The following is a 20,663-nucleotide window of genomic DNA, read 5'->3' as shown; positions in this document are numbered from 1 at the left end:
TGTTTGCAGTGTAGTTGTAAACTGCGTGGGTCGGAGGATATTAGGGAGACCAGGTGGATGAAATAATATCTTTTACTGGACCAACTTCTATTGGTGAGAGAGACAAGCTTGCCAGCTTATACACAGCCCTTCTACAGGTCAATAATACAGTGCCCAGTCCTGCTGCCTGGGCGCCAGGGAGTGGTCCCATTGCAGTCAAGGGGGTCTGAAGAGGATGGCAGGGACCTGCCTCCTGTTATTCAGCCCTGGAGGGCTCTGAAGGCTGTGCCAATGCTGCCAGAGAGGCTGGCTGGGGGTGGCAGGGTGCCTGAGGCGGGAACTCATCCCCCAAAGGAAAGCGTGGAGACCGGCTGAGCAGGGCCATGGGCCCAGGCCTGGAGAACAGACCCCAGGGGGCCAAGGCGGCTGAGCCGGCGGTACGTGGGACTGGCTGGCACGCACCGCCCAGCTCCGCTTTCTGGGCTCCCGCCACCTCCCGCCGGGACCTGGGGACCGGGGCGCTCTCCCCGCCGGGCGGCGCAGACCGTGCGCCAGGGGGCGCCCCCGGCTGCCTGCGCGGCTCGCGGAGCCTGTCTCCCGGGCGCCGCCGGCGGGCGGCTCTGGCGGCTGTTTGAAAGTGCGGAGGAGGAGCAGGAGCGGGGCTGCGCACGGGGCTGGCGGGCAGCGGCAGCCCGGCCTCCTTTGTCCCCTCCCCTACTCGCCGAGCCGGCAGCGGGTGCAGCGGTAGCAGCAGCAGTCGCCGGGAGAGGAGAGGAGAGGAGCGGAGCGGAGCGCGCCGGCCTGGGGGGGGATCCGCTCGCCTCCCTTCCCGCAGCAGCAGCAGCACCGAGGTCGCCATCTTCGCCTCCCCGCCCCGGCCGGCTCGCAGGGAGGGCGGCGGAAAAAAAATCCCTCCAGCCGGGAGCTGCTCGTGCCGCATCCATCGCCGGGGGCAGCCAGCGCCCGCCGCCGCCGGAGAGGAGGGAGAGCCGCCGGGCAGGGCCAGCCAGCCAGCCGGGGAAGGGTCCGGAGTGGGCGCGGCCCCCCGCCCGCTCCATGTGATCGGCAGCGCCCGGGCTCAGCACAGCACCGCACCGCACCGCCGCCTCCTGCACCGATCTCGTCTCCATCCTCCCCAGCGCTGCGGGCCGGGCACCCGCCGGGGACTAGAGGCAGCCAGACAAAGGGGCAGGCGCTGCCGTAGGAGGAGGTGAGTGACGGGGGGGCAGAAGGGGGCCTAATTTTTCCTGCTTCCCCCATTTCTATTTAGCCCCCACCCTTCGGGAGCCTCCGGCTTCATGTGCGCTGGGAGTGGCCTCCCCCCCCTTCCTTCACCATCACCCCAACCCTGCAAAGCCGGGATGCAGGGTCACCCAGCCTCCTGCCAGCGAGGAGCTAGCTGGGCTTTGGGAAAACTGGCCTGGCATCGCAGTGGGATCTAGTGCGGGGCGGGGGGTGTTTGCGGGAGACAGACAGACAGACAGCCATACCTGCCTGCATCCCCCTGGGCTCCGGTGTTCCTGTCCAATGCACCCGAGCCTGCAGCTCCATTTTCATCGGTGGGAAAGTCCTCTGCTCTCCATGATGTTGTCACTTCTCTGCCTTCCAAGCGAAAGCAGGGGGAGGGGGAATTCCGACACGCAGGGCAAAAACGAGGGCTCCGTGGGCGATAGTTCTCACAGGGAGAAGCATATGGGGAGCAGAAGGCGGATAATAATAATAAAAAAAAATCCTTGGTGAATGTTTGGTGCTTGTTGCATAGCCAGGACTATTGTCAGTGGCAGGTCAGGTTTCACAATGGCATGGACCGTGTCTGTGCCTGGTTTTGGGGAAGGGAAGCTGAGTCACTCTGATCACAATGGCTCCCCGACCCCCAAACACTCTTGTTTGTGTTTTTTTTTTTTTTTAGTAAGCTCTAAACCCCGCTATTGGATATTCGTAAGCAAAAAAATCAAGGGCTTTCTCCCTCCTCCAAGCTCAGCAGAACACTAACAGAATTAGTGCCTGCACAGCTTGGCTCTTTCTCGTGGAGTTAGCGAGAGCAGATGGGGAAACTCCAGTAGGATTTAGAGCACAAATGTAGTATTTTCTCTCTTACTTCCCCCTGCTTATCTACAGTGATTATAAGGTCAGATTTGCTTCATCTTCACAGCACGGTAGGCTTCATCTTGACTAAAGTGATGCTCCTGCAGCATTTTAAAAACCGGTATTTAGCAATTAACTTCTTGTTCCCTTGTTGTTGAAGTGGCAGCAAGGATGGTTTCATATTCTGTAAAATTATTAAAAACTGCGGACTCTGGGAAAAATATGGCAATCAAATGCTGCATTTGAGGGGGACAGGGGATGTTTAGGGCAAGTGTTTCTTGAGTTTAAGGACAAAAGGAGGCTTCTTTTCTTGCCTTTTTTCTTGGCACAGAGGGTGTGGTGATGGCACTGTAATGCAGCATTGGTAACTGAACAGAAGCCAGTCAGTGTTGACTGCATACGTGTGGGAAAACGTTTGCCCATTATTGGGTGCTAATGAGCTCATGGTTGATGTGTCAGATTTTATCGTTAAATAATACAAATCTGAGTAAAATACAAAAATTCACTCTGGGGAAATTACCTGACACTATCCATAAGCTGTGTGTATAAAGTCATTGTTGAGTTAGACACCCAGCACACCAGAACTATAAGATAGTGTTGCATACCTGAATTTATCTATCTTTGAATTTAAACCTGTTAATTCTGTAATTCAGTGTTCCTGACCCAATACATCTAAAAAGTTGCCTTTTCAATTACGTAACAAACTCCTGACGTTTTTAAGTTTATTTGGTGTGACTAACCTTGTATGAAGAACTTTGGCATAAACTATTGCTTTTTCATAGGCTAAGAAAATATAAGAATCTCGGCTGGGATTTGTAACTTTGACATTGAGCATGAAATAAGTGACACATTCTTTAATTAATGTTGTTTTGAACCAAAGGCTGGCTGCTCTTTGGGTGATTTGGAGTAAATGTTAAAGAAAATGTTTATTTTTTATGGTCAGTGGGTAACAAGATCTTCTAGGGGCACTTAAAACAAACAAACAAAAACAATTCCACACCCTTCTGGTTCTGTGATGATAGCTATTTATAGTTTTCTCAAAATATAAAAATTTAAAGCTTATTTTTTGAGTGCTGTCTACCAGAGTTTTACTACTTAGTCATAAATGGTTAACTTGATTTAGTATATTAAAGAGCTATCTTTCTATGACTGAAAAGCTTATGTAATATAATTTTTAAGCTCTCCATTTGCCTTCTAAATTCTAACACAAAAGGCCAAATACTGATCTGTTTTATATGGGTATAACTTGATTAATTCCAATTATTATACTGGTATTATGTTGGGTTTACACTGATGTAAGTGAGATTAGAATTTTGTCCAGTGATTGTCTACTTTTATAGTTTATAATTGCCCATACAATGTTACCTTGCTCACACCCATATTGATCTAAGTAGGGAAGAGCTGATAGCTGGTGAAATTCTCTTAGAATATTTTATATTATAAAATATCTATGGGGATTTCATAGTAGTAAAAAATTGTTAGAGGTAAGCAAGTCATTTTGGAAATGACACCACTTATTGTCAGCACACCTGTGCAATTGTTAGTCTGTTCCTGATCTCTTTCAGTTTCTACTGTCATTTCCCTTTTTACCAAAAAAGGCCAAGTTAAAGATTAAATGTTGGTGAGTGATAAGTATGGCCCTGATCCTGCATATGTTTATGTAAGTGAATAGTCTCACTGAACTCACTGCTTAGTTCAATGGGATTATTCACTCTGTGGAAAAGTTGACCATGTGTGTGCAAGTATTTTCAGGATTGGTGTCTAAACAAACTGTAGGTGTTCTCTAGGATTGAGGTAAGAAATTAGAAGCAAAGGTTTTTGTTTTTCCCCTTGATAATTAAGATGACTTTATTAGTGATTAGTGCATTTTCTACAGAAAAGCAGGTTCCTGAACTGTATTCATCCAGCTTTTCTCTCTGAGAAGTAGTGGAGTCCTTCCTACAACAAATAATTCATTGTATTGTGTCTTTTCAAGAAATCTCATGACATTGTTGATACCAAAGATCTGTAGATGATAATTATAAAATTAGCCTTTGCAAGTATTTTTATAACCTGTTGTTGCACTGATTGAGTGAAGAATAGAGAGAACTGTAGGGTCATTACATATAATTTGTTAGTCCTTGCCTGAGCTGCCTCCAGCTTTAAACTGTCTCAGTAGGAACAGGTGAGAGTCACTGTTCTAAATCTACTGGCAATTTTTATATCGCACAACAAGAAAAAACAACTTGTCTTGAAGCAATGTCATTAATTCTGGCCCCCAAGTGCTTGTCAGAGTTCTACAGTAGCTGGCATTGTAACAATTTTAGCAAAGCTTGAAAAGAGTATGGCTTGTTATGATAAAAAAAGACGGCAGGAGCCTTTTCTACATCTTGTCTTGGTTCCTGTTGTCTGCAAAAATAAGTTGATTGAATTTAGTAGGGGGAAGGGAAGAAGTAGTACAAAGGGGAAAACTGCAGCAGGATGTTCTAAGTAAACTTGACTCTTTTTTGTAGAGGGAGGCAATATTTTGTGGTGAGTTGTTTTTTTTTGTTTGTTTGTTTTTTGCTGCCAGAACACTCAGTGTAATGATAAATCATTAGTAAGTAATATAGTGGTGATGAGAAACAATGTGATGTCACACGGAGGCATTACAGTGAGTAAGAAATGCTTAGCACGTTTTTTCAGCAAGAACTATATTAGGCACTAACATTATTAGTGAGGAAAATTGGATTGTGATGAAGAAATGTTAAACACCAGTCACTGTCAAAATTAATTGTTTGTCCACTAGGGTGAGATTATGACATAATGTGATGCCTGGGAACTTGATTTTTTAGAATGTTGTGTATGCTTCTTTTGTCCGTAGTTTTTTGGCTGGTTCACAAAGATTTTTTTCCCCAGTTTTTGTTTTACTACTATTCTAAGCCAAATATAATTCAGCTATAGGTAACTATTAGATCAATAATATAGCTTCTGTTCTATTCTACAGTGTTATTCTATTCCATAATGCAATTTTTTCCCTGAAAGAACACGTTTAAGAAATTTTCCATTTAAAACAAGATTTAGATTGGCATTATCTCTTTGGTGCATTAGGTGTGATTAATACATCAGCCCTGCAAATGAGGAATGAAGATTATATGGTTGATGCACATCTATTAATTTATACCAAGTTTTGATATAAAACTGCTCCTTGGAAGTATCTGTAATTGATTGATATTACGTGCAAATCTCTCTCTTTTTCTGCCATTAAACTTCATTTTTGGGTGAATTTAGGCCATCGTAGTATGGTCAGTGTCGTGCACACTTTCCCACAGCTCTGACAAATGTCTGTCTTGATTGTCTCCTGAGCAGATTACCCATCATGATTTTTTTTGGTAGTAGTAGTTTGTATGTGCAAATATCCTCTGAACTCTAGTTTGTATTTTGAAGCTCATGTTATGTATGACTCAAAATGGACTGAATTTGGTGGTCTCATATTAATCTTCAAGTGATCCTTTGACCACATCACAAAACCAACAGTGTAGCTTGGAACTTCTCACCATGCTTGACAGCTCAAGTCCAGGAATCCAGTAGCAGAGTAGGAGTGCAGTTCAGTGGCCTGTGTAGAATGTTAGTACAACACATGCTTGCACAGGACCACGTTCAAACTAGTATTACTGACTCTCTTTTCTTACATAAGCACGCATCTGGATGACATGGTTTGCTAATGATCTGTGGTCACCTTTTCAGATCTGCATATCTATTTCCTTCTTTAAACATCTTTGAGTTTCATCAGGCAATCATATTATAGGGAAGAGGACCACGTATAGGTCAACGTGGCCCCTTTTTCAGGGTTTGTTAGGTTTATTAGTGCTTCATCTCATCACATTCATATCAAATACTTGCCGATACTTCTGTTTTGGTAACTTTTCATGACTTCCCCTTTCAGTTGGTCTGTGTTTTCTTCTGTTGATCAAGTATGTTTAACTCAAAACAACTAAAATAGCTTTAAAAACCTAACAGCTCATTGACTGATCTGATGATGATAGGGTTGCTTTGGTAATTTCTAAATGAACATTTCTCTGACTTCATGTTCATAAATGTAGTGGACATTGTAGAAACTTGGTGCTGCCTTTCTGGATAAGTACTCTGACTACATATGTCTTCAATACAATGTGTCAGTTTTAAGCCAAAATGCTTGTGCTTCACAATTCTGAAGGCTTGTTTGGGAAAGTTAATGAGTCTTTCTTTGTTAGCTCGGTTCTCTTAATATCAGCCATCTTGTTCCCCTTGTTTCACAGTCTCTAAGGCTAAATTTAGTGGCATGGTATACATTACAAAGTGTTTAAAATATGCCATCTTTAGCTGTGCTGCAGACAGTTTTTCTCCTCTCCTGTAAGTACTGGTTTTGCCTGTAATGAGCAGTCATGGATAGGCTTCTTAGAAATTAAGTAGTTAACATGTCAGTTGTGATTGAAAACAAAAAGGTATTCTCCTCACCACCACCTTTTCCCTCTCCATACACTCTGTTCTTTGAGGATGTAAAAATCTTCCTGCTGTAATTGGTTTTTTAGAAATCAATCTTGGTGCATGCGGGTCTGCGGAAGTTGTTTTTTGTCACACTGGTGAAGCATCAGTCGGCCTTCGAGAGGTGATGCTTACTGCTAAATCTCTTTTTCAGTGCTTGCTTTCTGCTCAGAAAGCCATCCTGAATGTTCTGTGTTTCAGGTCAACCTCCAGCTCCATTCCTAATAGTTTAGTTTAATTTTTTCTGCCTGACTCCCCATTCTAAAACAGATGCCTCCAAAAGCATATAGGAATGCAAGCTAATAGGGGGAATGGTGACTCTGGAGGTCACCTGTAGGCTATTTTAGAGTTCTAGCACAAAAGCTAAATGTATCACATTTTATTTTTTTCCTCTGAAAAATGTATAATTCAAAAATTGAAGTACAACGATCTTCTGGCAGATCTGATCTTTTGCTTCTACATGTTGTTCGGACAAAATTTATATGCTGATTTAGATTCTTAATGACCACGTGCAAATTGTTGCTACAGCACAAAAAACAAGCACAGAGATGAAGCCAAAACTGATTAGCTCTTTTTGCGATAGCAGTTATATATGGTTACTCAAATTATGAAACACCTTCATTTTTTTTAAATGGAGAGGAACTAAAATCAGATCAGACTAATATTAATTATAGTTTTGGTCCTTCAGTTGAGTTGTCTTGAGCTTCACACATGCTTTTTTGTTACAGTCCATGGTGACTTATAAATTGAGTGGGCATTACCAAACCTTTAGGACGCTTCACTAGTCATCTCATTAAAAATATATTTTCAGGCACCAGAGCAACAGTTGGATTGGGATTCCCATAGGGGAAAAAGCAACAATTAATGTTCTAAGTGATCTAGTCCCCTTATTGTTTGTCAGATTCAGTCTATTGCTAGTCTTTATATATGTGTCAGCTGTGATTGACAACAATATGGTATTCTCTTGACACATACGCCAAATGTACACTCTGCTCTCTGCGGATACCTGACTGCTGTAAATCCTTTTCTAAAATACACAGGTTCTGAAAACAGGTATGTGGAGTTGTTTGTCACTGTGGGGTAAAACATTAGTCTTCAAGCAGTGATGCTTGTGGCTAGCCATGAACCAGTCAAAAGCTTCTCCAAGTTTCTGAAGAATATTTTGACCAGCTAAAAGCACCTGTCTGTGTCATGCACAACTGCTTGGTGTCTTTCTTCCTCTGGTGAGCAGTGAGGGCTTCAAGTAATGGAGAGAGATTGAGGCAATAAAGACCTTGGATACAAAATGAAAGCAGGATAGGCATAATCAGAGAACTGCACCCACCATATTAAAGCAAACTTATGTTAGTTGTATCCCTCTTCACTCTGTTCTGTGTTACTATTTTCACATTCCTTGCAGCAATTAAACTGCTGGAGGGTAGGGACTGATACACTGGGAGAGTGTCCCATGAGTGTGTTTATTGTTGGAGTTTGCAGCATATTTGCAGTTAGCATAGAGATTGATACGCCAACAAGAGCAGAAATATTCAGTTAATTAACCCCCGGTCATGGAGGCACAGTTAAAGGGCTCCAAGTATGTCAGCACTTCTTTATCTTCTTCTGTACAGTGGGCAGAGTTAACCGAGGTGTTTGGGCATGCATAAGGGTCCAGCCACATGTGTCCCTCTGGTAGGATTTGAGCCATTATTAGGGACCTACCTTCTGAAAAGATTATCACAACGTATTAACTTCCTTGTATTATTCTCTATTGTTTTACTGGTAACAGAATTCCCAGTCTGTCGTGAATCTTGCTAGCACTCACTGATCGGTAATTCATGTTTTCTCTTTGGCATTTCATGATCATGACTCATCCCCCAGGACACCACCTGCTATAGACTGGTGCCAGCGGAAGGCAAGATGAAGTCACTCAGGTTGGCTGAGGTAGCTAGATTGAGTGGTACAATGCTGCTGCTCAGCTTGGTTTCAAACTTGCAGTACAAATATATTAACATAATAATAATACATTTAATACAAAACCCCAACAGGAATGCATATGTGAATATCAGAAGCCCAGGGAACACTCTGAGAGAGAAAATCCTTTCTCTGGGGATTAGTATGCCTTTAATACAGATTTTAAACATTCTTTGCAGTATTCAAAATCTTCTTTATTTTAGATGTTGATTTGCTTAGGTTAAAGGGATCATTGAATGAGTCATACACAGGCTAATATGTGGCTGTCAGCCACTACTTCCTTTTAGTACTGAAATACAGACTGTAGAGACTGCAGGTCTCCGCATCCAGTGCTTCCTCTTCATTCAAACATCCTTCTGCTGCAGCCTGCTCTAGCAATTGATTTTGGCTGTCTGGCTACTGGCAAGTTGCCAGTGCTGTCCTTGGCTGGCCAAGTGTGCCCACCTACCCCTTCTGGTTTAAGTTGTATTTGAGCTGAAATGGCAATTAAATATTAAATGTTTGCTCAGACTAATTGTGTAAATTGATGTTCCTGCATTGTAGAAGAATTGTAGGAAAAACACGGATTCATTCTTATAGTAATATTTGGGGGAAAAAGTCATATGAGCAATTTGAGTTGAGGCGCCTCATATCTTAAGGTGATGATACTTAATGATAAAAATTTTATCTAAAGATCTGTCTTCCCAGTGAAGTACTTACGGTAGTAGTTTAAAAAGCAAGTAGGGATAAAATATCTTATTATCTGCAATTGTTTAGCTCCGAACAAAGAAACATTTGTTCTGTGTGTATAAAACCGGGTCCAAAGACAGAAGGCAATTTGTGTATTGAATAACTGCTTAGCACACATTGCACCTTCATTTGCTAAGTATTTCAGTGTTTTATGGGGTTTTTTTACAAGGCATGGCGTGAAGAAATGTTTACATTTTTTTTTAATGATTCTCAGTTTGAATTTGCTTTGAACTTTATAGAAAGCAAGCATAATATCCATAACGAGTCAAATCTGTAAACCGTATGAAGCCCTTGACAAAGTAGAAAATGTGGTGTCACCAAATCTTAATTTTGCATTTTCAAAGGTAAGTGTATTGTGTTCTATTTTGAGTGAAATGAGCCATTTCTGACCAAGCTATAGATAACTTGGTCAGAAATGGCCATCTCAGAAAGTGTTAGAACTTCCTCGGTTTCAATTTATAGACTTGCCTTTTTATGGACATTGTTTTATCAAAATAATTTTTTCCCTTCCCTTTTTTGCTTGGCTTTGACATTTGATGTCACTTTTCTAGTATGTGCCTCCTCCCCACCCCACCCCCTTTTTTTTTTTGTACACCAGGTTTTGGGGCACAATGACAGTCTTGCACAATGACAGAACTTAAGCCAAATGAAACTAACTAACTTCCGCATCAAAACCTTTGGGCTGTTAAAGGTGGAATTATTCCATGTGGGGCACTTTATTTCTGTGGGTTGCTTTATCTCCCAGCTTGTATTCAATAACTTCTTGCACTGATTGATAACATTCTCTCTATTTATTGGTATTGTGTGATATGGTTATTCTCAATCAGGCACCACTTGCTAAAGGAATGGCTCTTTTTACATGTATTTCAAGTACAGCTTTTCATACAGCTTTACACTCAACTGCTATTTCTTCACTAGTCTGGCCCGTTTCCCTCCATTAACTGTGTGATGAGAGAGTGGAATCTTACAGAGCTGGAAGGTGACAAGGTGGATATCTTTGATATTTACATATCTTTTTGGTGTAGCATGTCAGTTTCCTTTTCCAGCATTGTGCTGCTCTGAATTAGCAAAAATATTTTATATTGCATTAGGCATTAAAAATGTGACAATAAGGAAAACAAATATTTTGGGGGTAAAGAACAAAGGTTCTCAGAACAAATTTCTGGTGGCCTATTGTTGGTGGATGCTCTGACAACTTTTCCTAAAATACTTAATTAACTTTAGGAAAAACAAATAAATATGCACATATACATGTCCAAATCACTGTAATTTATTTATTCAAGGGTTTTGCAGACTCAATAATAAAAATAATGTACATTTTTCTCTCTTCTTTACTGGACGTAAACACAATAGAATCACTAATAAGATGCTTTGCATGTTCTTGTCCTTTTTTGTTGTTTCTTTAACTTTATTAGTTGCTTTTTTTAAGTTAGACTAGCTAGCAAGTAAATCTGCTTCTGTGAAAAGAGATATTTGTATGTTAATATCACTTTTCACAGCAGCAGACTTGCTAGCTAGCTGGGAGGCCGTTAAAAGCGATATTAGCAAACATACAAATAACACTTTTCACAGCAGACTTACTCAGCCCTGGCAAGCTAGGGGACAAATTAAGCTCTGGACGTGGAGGTGGGTAGGGAGGCTGCGGGGGGCCAGGGGTGATGCTTGGGCGGTGAGACCACCGTTGGAGTCCGAAGACCTGTGGGACTGGAGCCCTGTGACTGAGCAGTCAAAACTTGGGGCTGGAGGATGCAGCAGAGGCCAGGAGCGATTGGGGTGGGGGCGGGGGAGTGAGAGGCTGGGGGCCAGAGCCCAAAGCTTAGTGGGCCAGAGCCCAGGGTCCCGTGGCCAGAGCCAAGTGCACAGTGCCACGCAGGCAGAGCCTGGGACCACAGGAGGCAGTGGGGGCTGAAGGTGCTGGAGGGAGGTTGGTGAGCCTGGGGCTGGAGCCCGAAGCCCTGCGGTTGGGGGATGGAGCCTGCCCCACATAGCCGGAGCCTACTGCCCGCCACCCCAGGGCTGAAGCCAGAAGCCCGAGCCTACCGTCCCTGGGAAGGTGGAGAACTCACACCAGCTGCCTGCTCCTTCGGCTCCTTGTGGCTCCAGAGGGGAGCAGAGCCCAACCCTTCCTGGGAGAGGCCACTGCTTTGTGACACACACACACACACACACACACACACACACACACACACACACACACACACACACACACACACACACACACACACACACACACACACACACACACACACACACCCCCCCCCCCCAATCATTTCCCAGGAGGCTGTGGCTGCAAGAAAAGTTCCTGGTGGCTGCATTTGAGAAACTCTGGTCTTGAGTACTTCAACACTATAACCAGATACCATGGTCCAGAATGGCTGTAATACCGCCAGCAGAAGGCAAACGTGGGTGTTTCACTTCGTAGTTCATCGGACATCATTTTGAGGACAACACTTGAGACACTGACCAGCAACAGACCAAAATGTAAATTCAGATACTGTACATATTTGCTGAAATTACTTATAACTAGATGTTTGAAAATAAAAATCATATTTAGCTCTGATATTTCCTGCGAATACTGTTTAGTGTATGTGGTATCTTGAAAACAGTGCTGCTTATTACCGGATACAGAAAACTGCACTTATGTTTCTGAAAGGGAGTGGTTCCAATAAGACACCATAAACGTTGGAGAGGTCTGCAGGGTGGTATAAGAAGCTCTATGTCAGTAACTCTAGTCACTATTTAAATTTTATATTTTTAATTAAATTTTAACGCAAGGGTTCAGGTGATGCACTCCTCTGAATCTACATGTAGCATGGACTTTTTCAATAGTACAAGCCGGGCCTGCTGTGTTTCATCAGGTTCCTTTATTTCAATATTAAAATTATGGTCTTGCTTTGTTTACAGAGAGAGAGCGAGCTCAATTGCCTCTGGTTTTATTGACATAGTTTGTCATTTGTTTTACTAGGAAGAATGCTCAGAAGTAGCATTGTAGCTTTCAAAGTGCTTTGCAAGGGAGGAGAAGTTAAGTGATTTTTTTCAGGGTCATGCAGTAGGTCAGTCACAGATGTCCTGGCTCCCAGTCCATTGACCTATACTCTGTGCCATGGTGGGTGAATGTTCTAGTTTTTGTTTTGTTTTTTCCACTTCTGCTTGTTGCTATGGCATCGTGTGACAGTTTTAGTAAGGCATGCAACAGTTCACTTGCCTGCCTTAGGTGGTCCAAAATGGCATCCTCCATGTGACGTGACCTCACATGCATGGTGCATGCAAGGTCATGCTGTGCAGCCCTCTATGGGGGCCAGACAGAATTGTCCTACCAGCTGAACAACACACAGCCCGTCAGGATCTGCATACAGAGATGACATGCCACTGGCTTGTCTGTCTTTATTTATGGCAAAGTACAAAATGAAGAGGGAGAATGATTCCTGCTCCGAGGAACTCTCAACCTAGACAGACAACATACAATCCAAACAGATATATGCTTCTAGTTAAAAACTGCGCCAACAAAGCAACACATTCAGATGATTAGAGAGCCCTGTTGTTTTGGCATTGAGCAAAGAAGTAATATTTGGAAGTTCCAATAATTGTGTTCAATTTATATTGCTCAGATAATCCATTTTCTGGAACAAACGAGTCTAAAGAATTGGTGAAAGAAAATGCGTGACGTTGAAGAACTGGCATTTCTAATAAAATAATAAGGGGTGATTATTACACTCGGGAGGAGCAGAGAATAATTTGGATGCTTTTCTTCCTGCCAGATTTCCTCTGTTCCTTAGAGTATTTAAATTTTTTTTGCCCCAGTAACTGGAAAGGCGGTGTAGAGGATTGCTCAGTTAGGTCAAATTTAAAAGATATTTTAATCAGCGTGGTCTGTCATAGGACAGTATTTATCAAATTGTTTGTGACTTGTCTCTTTAAATGTAACCTCATTTGTATTCACATCTAGTCAAAAATACTAAGGGCATTTTAGATACAGTGCTACTCTGAAATTCCAGGCAACAAATGTTGCACATCACCATGGTAATGTTTGTGTGGGAGGAAGGGTAAAGTCAGAAGCTGAGTTTAGTATTACATGTGTTCACTGCCTAGGAGCTGCCAGTTCTTTGAAGTATGTGGTTCTTTGGGCTTAATTAATAAGAAGATGCAGCCAATGCTGCTAATGACCGTAAAAAACCAAACCTCTGAGTCTAATTTATTGTGACCCTGCAGCTAATCCACTCACAAAATCAAAGATAAGATGGCATTGATTGGCTTTTTCTCCTTATTTGGACAATGGCATATCAAAACTTAGTGAGACTCGTAAACAAAAGTCTTCTGTTCACTGCCACTCTAAGAACTTCCTAGAGAGGTCTACGACACCTTGGCATGGAGAAGGATGTCTTTAAAATTGGAGCTGCATATTAAAAAGGCTGCAGTTTCAGCAGCAGCTCATCACCTGCTGAAATCCTGCCAAGTCGCACCCTAAAATGTAGATTCTTGCTTTATAGGTATGTCACTGTGCATAAAGTTTCCCATCATTGCATTGGATATGGAATGAGTCCTGAATCAGTGTCCATGCTGCCTCTCCCCCCTGCCCTCCTTAAAACTTTCCACCCTTTTTGTTTTCCTGTTTGTAGCAATGATGAATGCTACTGTAGACTGGCTGCCACCATACCCACTATATTATCTAAAGCTTGGTCTACACTGACACTTTTGTCGGTCAGTAGTGTGAAAAAACACACCCGACTGACGTAAGTTTCACTGACAAAAGCACTGGTGTGGACAGCGCTGTGTCGGCAGGAGATGCTCTCCCACTGACATAGCTACCGCCGCTCATTGGGGTGGTTTCATTGTGCCGGCAGGAGAGCTTTCTCCCCATTGATATAGAGCAGCTATGCTGGAGACCTTACTGCAGTGCAGCTGCAGCGGTACAGCTGTACTGCTGTAAGATCTGTAGTATAGACGTAGCCTGTCTGATGTTGACATCAACTTGTCTATATTAGTATTCCACCGGTGAGAAATTTTAAGGGAAAATGTTGGGTCTAGACAGGTGGCCTTGAGAACCTTCCTGTTTGAACCAAGTGGAAAAAATTCTCTGAATTTAGTGAAGAGTTTGTGTGTCAATGAAAGCAGAATGCTTTAAAAATGTTTTAAAAATAATAAAAAATTAACCTGAAACCCCAAAATGAGTCTAAGAAATAAGTGCAGTTTAATAGTAAAAGAAACTTGCCTCTCTGTAGAGGTTGGGCTATGTAGAGCCTTTCATGCTGGTTCAAATCCAGACTGTATTTTAGCGACTTGCACATTGGGTGGCCTAAGAGAATGAGTAGGAGGTCCCAAGCCACTACTTTTTGGACAGATAACCCCATTACAAAACCACCAATATGTTGAATTTTTGTAGCCAATCCCATCAGAGGGGTAAGAACAAACTAGGTTATGCTAGAAGTGATCCCTGCATATCAGGGTTCAAAGCACCTTGGTGGGGCATTGTAGGAGAACTTCCAGTGCTGCTTACAAATCTGGATAATTTTTTTGGGTCTTAAGGTTTTGAATCTGGTGCCTTTCAAACTTGTACATCAAATTTTCTTGAAGTTGTATTGTCAACTGCAGAACCATTTGAGTAACAGTATGTGTTAAACTCAGTGTGTTGCATTTTTGGTAGAGGTGTTCATTTTGTTTTAGTTGCTTGCAATACACCATTTCATTATTAAAATGTATTTTTCCTTCATTGAAAAAGCATAGAGCTCGTTTGTTTCTTAAAGAGTTAATCTGGCCTCCATGAGAATAAATTTGAAAAGTGATGACTACGAAAGGCTTTATCTCATAAAAACAGGTTGCAGATCTTGGAAGCTGTGAATCTCTTCAGGCAATGGAGCAATTTTTTAGCTACTGATTTATTAAAGACCGCATCATACACTTGTTTAGTGATGAGACTGTTTAGTTAGCACATATTAGATGAATCCTATTCTTGCTGATTTTTGTTAAAGGACATAACTTTTGTATATTTATGATTTTTACTTTAAATAGTGATCTGTTTAAAAAACAGTGTAACACTACCTCTTTGTCCAAATATGTTGAGACTCTCAAATATATTGAGCCCTCAGCACCTGCCATTTCTAAAATGTACAAGTTCTATATTAGCACTGAGGCTTTGTTTTTCTTTGCACTAATTTACAACCAAAAAGACCAGCCCGTTGAGCTCTGTATGATTTGAAGCAGACATGCTGGGGGTTATTTGAACTACAAAACTGATGATGCTTAACTTTAAGTGATTTTAGTTTCTTAGGTCAAATAGGAATGAACATTCATGAGTTAATGTAGGCTTTGCCCAAATTTAAGCGAATCTTATCTTGTTTTTACAACTTCCAGGCAAAGGTGCTACATTTGAAAACAGGTTCTTCTTTGAGTGATTGCTCACGTCCATTCCACTATAGGTGAGTGCACGCTACTGTGCACGGTTCCCGGAATTTCTTTGCCCTTAGCAGCCCCTGTAGGCCCAGCTCTGGTGCCCCCTGGAGTCCCGTGCGCATGCCGTGGTATATGAGGCACTGCCGGCCCTATGGCCCCTCACTTCCTTCTTTCTGCCCGTGACGGTTGCTGGAACTAGCCTTGCTCTCTGCAAATACTATTCCCCTTGTTTGAACTCTTTGTTATTCGAAGTACTTTAGTTGGTTTTAAGTAGTGTTAAGTGTAGTTAGATAAGAAGTCCCTGAGGGACTTAGAGCAGCTGGACCAAGCCCTGGTCGCCTGGATTTAAGCCGTGTGCCTCCTGTGGGAAGACTTTCCTGCTCCGCAACCCCCACGATCGGTGCCTTAAGTGCTTGGGGGAAGAGCATAGAAGAGACATACATCTCCTGCTCCAGATCCCTGGCACCGAGGGGTTCGCCCGCACCAAGGCGGCGCAGAACCAGGTCACCGTCGGAGGACTCGGCACTGAGGGGTTTGCCGGCACTGAGGTGCCGCGGAACCTGGTTGCCATACAAGGACCCCACAGCGCGCAGTCCCTGACACGGAACCCAGTCGCTGGAGTCAAGTTCAGCACCGTGGAGTTCGGAGCGGCGCCGGTCTCGATTACCAAGGGGCAAGCGGCACCAGAAGTCCTCGGTACCGAGACGGAGCTCCGTTACCGAGAGCTCTTCAGAGCGCACCGCCATCCATCGGCACCGCTCGCGGCGACGGAGGCAGTCCTCATCATCCTCCATGTCGGAGGCATCGAGAGGACGATCCCCGGGACTGAGGACGGGCACAGCACCGCTGCTCTAGTGGCTCGGGGTCCCACAAGGGGGACAGTCGTCAGGACAGCCAGGGCCCCCACAAGGCGTCACAGCAGGTGGCATAGTCAGCCCTGGTTTGGCTCCAGGGACAATGGCTGCAACAATGGCCTTATTGGGCCCCATGGGACTGGGGTCCCAATCCACCCTGTCAACGGGGCTGCAGTCTGTGCCCCCGGCACAAGAGAAGGCCTATAGACACCGCTCCTCGGACGAGAAGTCGGACCCCATGGAGGGACCCTCTACGGGTGCATCCCTTCGGCAGGCAGGGGAATATCTGCAGGACGCACCTCAGCAGTCCTCTTCCTCCTCCCCGGACAAGGCAGTCTCCCAGGACCACATGGCGCCACTGGAGGATTTCAGGGCGCACCAGGAGCCGTTCAAGAGCATGGCCTCTAACTTGGGGCTGGAGGTCAAGGAATCGTGGAGGCTGATGATACCCTTTTCAATGTGCTGGTGGCAGCTGCCCCAGCGAAAGTGGCCCTACCAGTCCATGAAAGGGTCTTTAAGATTGTAAAGGCCCTGTGGCAAACCCCTTCCTCAGTCACCCCTATGTTGAAGGAGGCTGAGAAAAAGTATTATGTCCCGGCCGAAGGGTTCGAGTATCTGTTCACTCACCCGGCCCCGGGAACCCTGGTGGTGGATGCAGCCAACCAGCGGGACAGGCAAGGTCAGCCTGGTTCCACTCCCAAGAACAAAGACCACAAAAAGTTGGATTTGTTTGGGAGAAAAATTGATTCCACGGCAGCCCTGCAGTTCAGGATTGCCAAGCATCAGGTCCTTCTGGGGAGATATAATTTTAATTTGTGGGATTCCCTCAGGTGGTTTGTTGAGGTCCTGCCCCAGGACCAGGCTGCAGACTTCACCACTATCCTGGATGAAGAAATCGTGGTGGCTAGGGCAGTGTTCCAAACGTCCAATGATGCTGCTGTTACTTGGTGGGTAGGGCCATAGCCTCCACCATTTCCATGAGAAGGTGCTTGTGGCTGCAATCCTCAGGCCTGTCCCAGGAGGTGCAGCAATCAATCCAGGACCTCCCCTTCAATGGGTTGGTCCTCTTCTCCGATCAGATCGATGTGAAGCTGCAGGGTCTGAAGGACTCCAGGGCCATCCTTCGCTCCCTGGGCCTGTACACACCCCAGGCTTCCAGGCGGCAGTCACGGCCCCAAGTGCAGCAGCAACCAAGGCCTCCGCCTAGGCCCTTTTAACCCTACAGAAATAGGGACAGAAATAGGGGGGTTAGAAGATGGAATCAGCCCCCCAACTCGTCCTCAGCCCCCCAGCAGGGGTCCCCCAGTGGGTGGGCAATCATAGGAGGCAGTTTTGATGGTGCGCTCGAGGGTGGTGCCCCTACTGCTTTCCTGGATCCGCCCCGCCCCTTCCTAAACAGGATAAGACCCTTCTATCCTGAATGGGCAAAGATCACTTCGGACCGTTGGGTCCTCGGGGTAGTCTCTGGGGACCACGCCATACAATTTACTTCCAACCCCCCCGGCCCCCAACAATCCCCTCCCTCTGTCTGTCTTTAGGGACCCCGCTCAAGAGCAACTCCTCTTGCAGGAGGTGGACACCCTCCTCAAGATAGGAGCCGTGGTTATGGTTCCTCAAGGCGGAAAGGGGTTCTATTCGAGGTACTTCCTCATCCCCAAGGCGAAGGGGGTCTGAGACACATATTAGACCTGATTCATTTAAACAAATATGTCAAACGACTCAGATTTCGCATGGTTTCCCTAGCCTCCATAATCCCTTCCCTGGCTCCAGGAGACTGGTATGCCGCTCTCGACCTCAAGGATGCATACTTTCATGTGTCCATCCTCCCCAGCCACAGGCACTTCCTCCGCTTCATGATGGCTGGCTCCCACTACCAATTTACAGCCCTGCCCTTTGGCCTATCTTCAGCTCCAAGGGTGTTCACTAAATGTATGGTGGTAGTGGCGGCCCACCTGAGGCGAAAGGGTGTGCAAATCTTCCCTTACCTGGACGATTGGCTGATTGGGGAGGTCCAGGTCCCAAGTGCAGGAGAGCATGACCCTCACTTGCTCCACGTGCAGCAGGCTGGGACTGCTCATAAACGAGCAGAAGTCCACACTGACCCCAGTGAAATGCATAGAATTCATTGGGGCTACCCTGGATGCTTCCCAGGCCAGAGCCTTCCTGCCTCAGCCACGTTTCGAGGTGATGGTCTCTATCATCTCCCAGCTGCACCGATGCCCGCACGACAACAACCAGGCACTGCCTGCAGCTGTTAGGCCACATGGCAGCCTGCACGTATGTAGTGAGACTAGCTCTCCTGAGGCTCAGGCTGCTTCAGGCATGGTTGGCCTTGGTGTACATGCCGAGCAGATACCCAATTCAGAGGGTAGTCACAGTTCCCTGCCCATCCTAGCCTCCCTAGACTGGTGGAGGTCTCCCAGAGCAGGGTTGAAGGGCGTTCCGTTCAGAGAACTGGTCCCGTTGGTCACCCTAATCTCCGATGCCTCGGATGTGGGATGGGGAGCCTACATCAGCGCCAACCTGAGCACTCAGGGTCTCTGGTCGGGGGAGGAGATGCGCCTGCACATCAACGTGAAGGAGCTGAGGGCTATTCGCCTAGCTTGCAGTGTGTTCCTCCGATTCCTGAGAGGCAGAGTGGTGCAGGTGCTGACGAACAACACCGAAGCTATGTTTTATATAAAGAGGCAGGGAGGGGCACACTCCTCAGCTCTCTGGGAGGAAGCTATTCATCTGTGGGACTTTGTCGTGAGGCACGACTTCCACTTGACTGCCTCTCACCTCCTGGGAGTGAAGAACAATGAGATGGATTGCCTCAGCAGTCGTTTCTACCTCGCCATGACTGGTCTCTGCACTCGGAGGCAGTGACTATGATCTTCCATAACTGGGGTGTTCCCCAACTGGACCCATTCGCGTCAGCCTGGAACGCAAAGTGCCCTAGGTTCTGCTCGCTCAGGGGTCGAGAAACCGGGTCGATTTCAGACGCGTTCCTCATCGACTAGATGGGGACCCTCATGGATGCATTCCTGCCCATTCCGCTCCTGCCCAAGGCCTTACTGAAAATCAAGAGGGACAGGGCGGACGTCATACTCATTGCTCCAGCCTGGCCGAGACAGCACTGGTTCAGCATGCTGCTGGAGCTTTCGATCGCCCCGCCCATGGAGCTCCTAAGGCAGCACAATCTTCTCTCTCAGGACCATAGTCGCCTGTTGCACCCGGACCTGGACTCCCTGCACCTCACGGCCTGGAGGCTTTGTGGCTGACAGAGGGAGAGAGAGCCTTCTCGGTGCAGGTCCAGCAAGTTCTGCTTGGCAGCAGGAAGCCTTCTACACAGATTGTGTATCGGGTTAAGTGGAGGCAGTTTACATGTTGGGTGGAGTCCCAGGGTATCCTGCCCAGCGTCTCACCTATACAGGCAATCCTGGAGTACCTGCTCCAGCTAAAGCTTCAGGGTCTGCTGCTGGCCTCGTTGAAGGTTTGCCTGGCGGCCATTTCAGCCTTCCATCAGCTATTAGAGGGGAGATCACTGTTCTCCCATCCCATGTCGGTCAGGTTCTTCAAGGGGGTGGAGAGGCTCTATCCGCAGGTCCACGATCTGGTGCCTCCCTGGGATCTCAACCTGGTTCTCTCGAGACTCATTGGGCCCCCCTTTGAGCCCATGGCTTCATGCCCTCTGCTCATGCTTTCATGGAAGGTAGCCTTCCTGGTGGCCATTACCTCAGCTAGGAGGGTCTCCGAAATTAGGGCCTTGTTCTCGGCGCCTCCTTATACAGTATTCTATAAGGATAAGGTGCAGTTGAGGCCACACCCAGCCTTTCTGCCCAAGGTGGTTTCCCAATTTAATTGTAACCAAGATATTTTTATCCCCATGTTTTTTCCCAAACCTCACAGTTCCGAGTAGGAGAGGAGATGGCATTCGCTGGGTGTGAGACGAGCCCTGGCCTTCTATATTGAGCATACAAAGCTGTTCTGGAAATCGACGCAGCCCTTCGTTGCAGTGGTGGACCGGATGAAAGGCTCACCTGTCTCCACCCAGTGCATCTCCTCATGGATTACATCATGCATCAAGTTCTGCTACGAGCAGGCGAGGGTGCAACTTCTGGGAACCATCACAACACACTCAACCAGAGTTCAAGCCTCGTCTACGGCCTTCCTGGAGAGAGTGCCCCTGCAGGACATCTGCAAAGCTGCCACCTG

At 45.7% G+C, this 20,663-nt stretch overlaps 1 protein-coding gene across 1 annotated transcript in view; it reads left to right on the top strand.

The window, feature by feature from the left end:
* The first annotated feature begins 214 nt into the window (after positions 1–214).
* Positions 215–20,663, top strand: part of CDC42SE2 (CDC42 small effector 2) — a 114,864-nt gene continuing 94,415 nt past the window's right edge. Inside the window, exon 1 of the mRNA XM_067568755.1 lies at positions 215–1,189. The gene's annotated coding sequence lies outside the window, so the exon portion shown is untranslated. The remainder of the gene's footprint in view (positions 1,190–20,663) is intronic.

Source organism: Emydura macquarii, unplaced genomic scaffold, assembly GCF_026122565.2.
Source record: "Emydura macquarii macquarii isolate MOO-44397 ecotype Brisbane River unplaced genomic scaffold, CSIRO-AGI_Emac_v2 contig_2897, whole genome shotgun sequence".
Taxonomy (NCBI): Eukaryota; Metazoa; Chordata; order Testudines; family Chelidae; genus Emydura; species Emydura macquarii.
The sequence above is the reverse complement of the archived record's forward strand: the minus strand, read 5'-3'. Positions and strand labels throughout refer to the sequence as shown.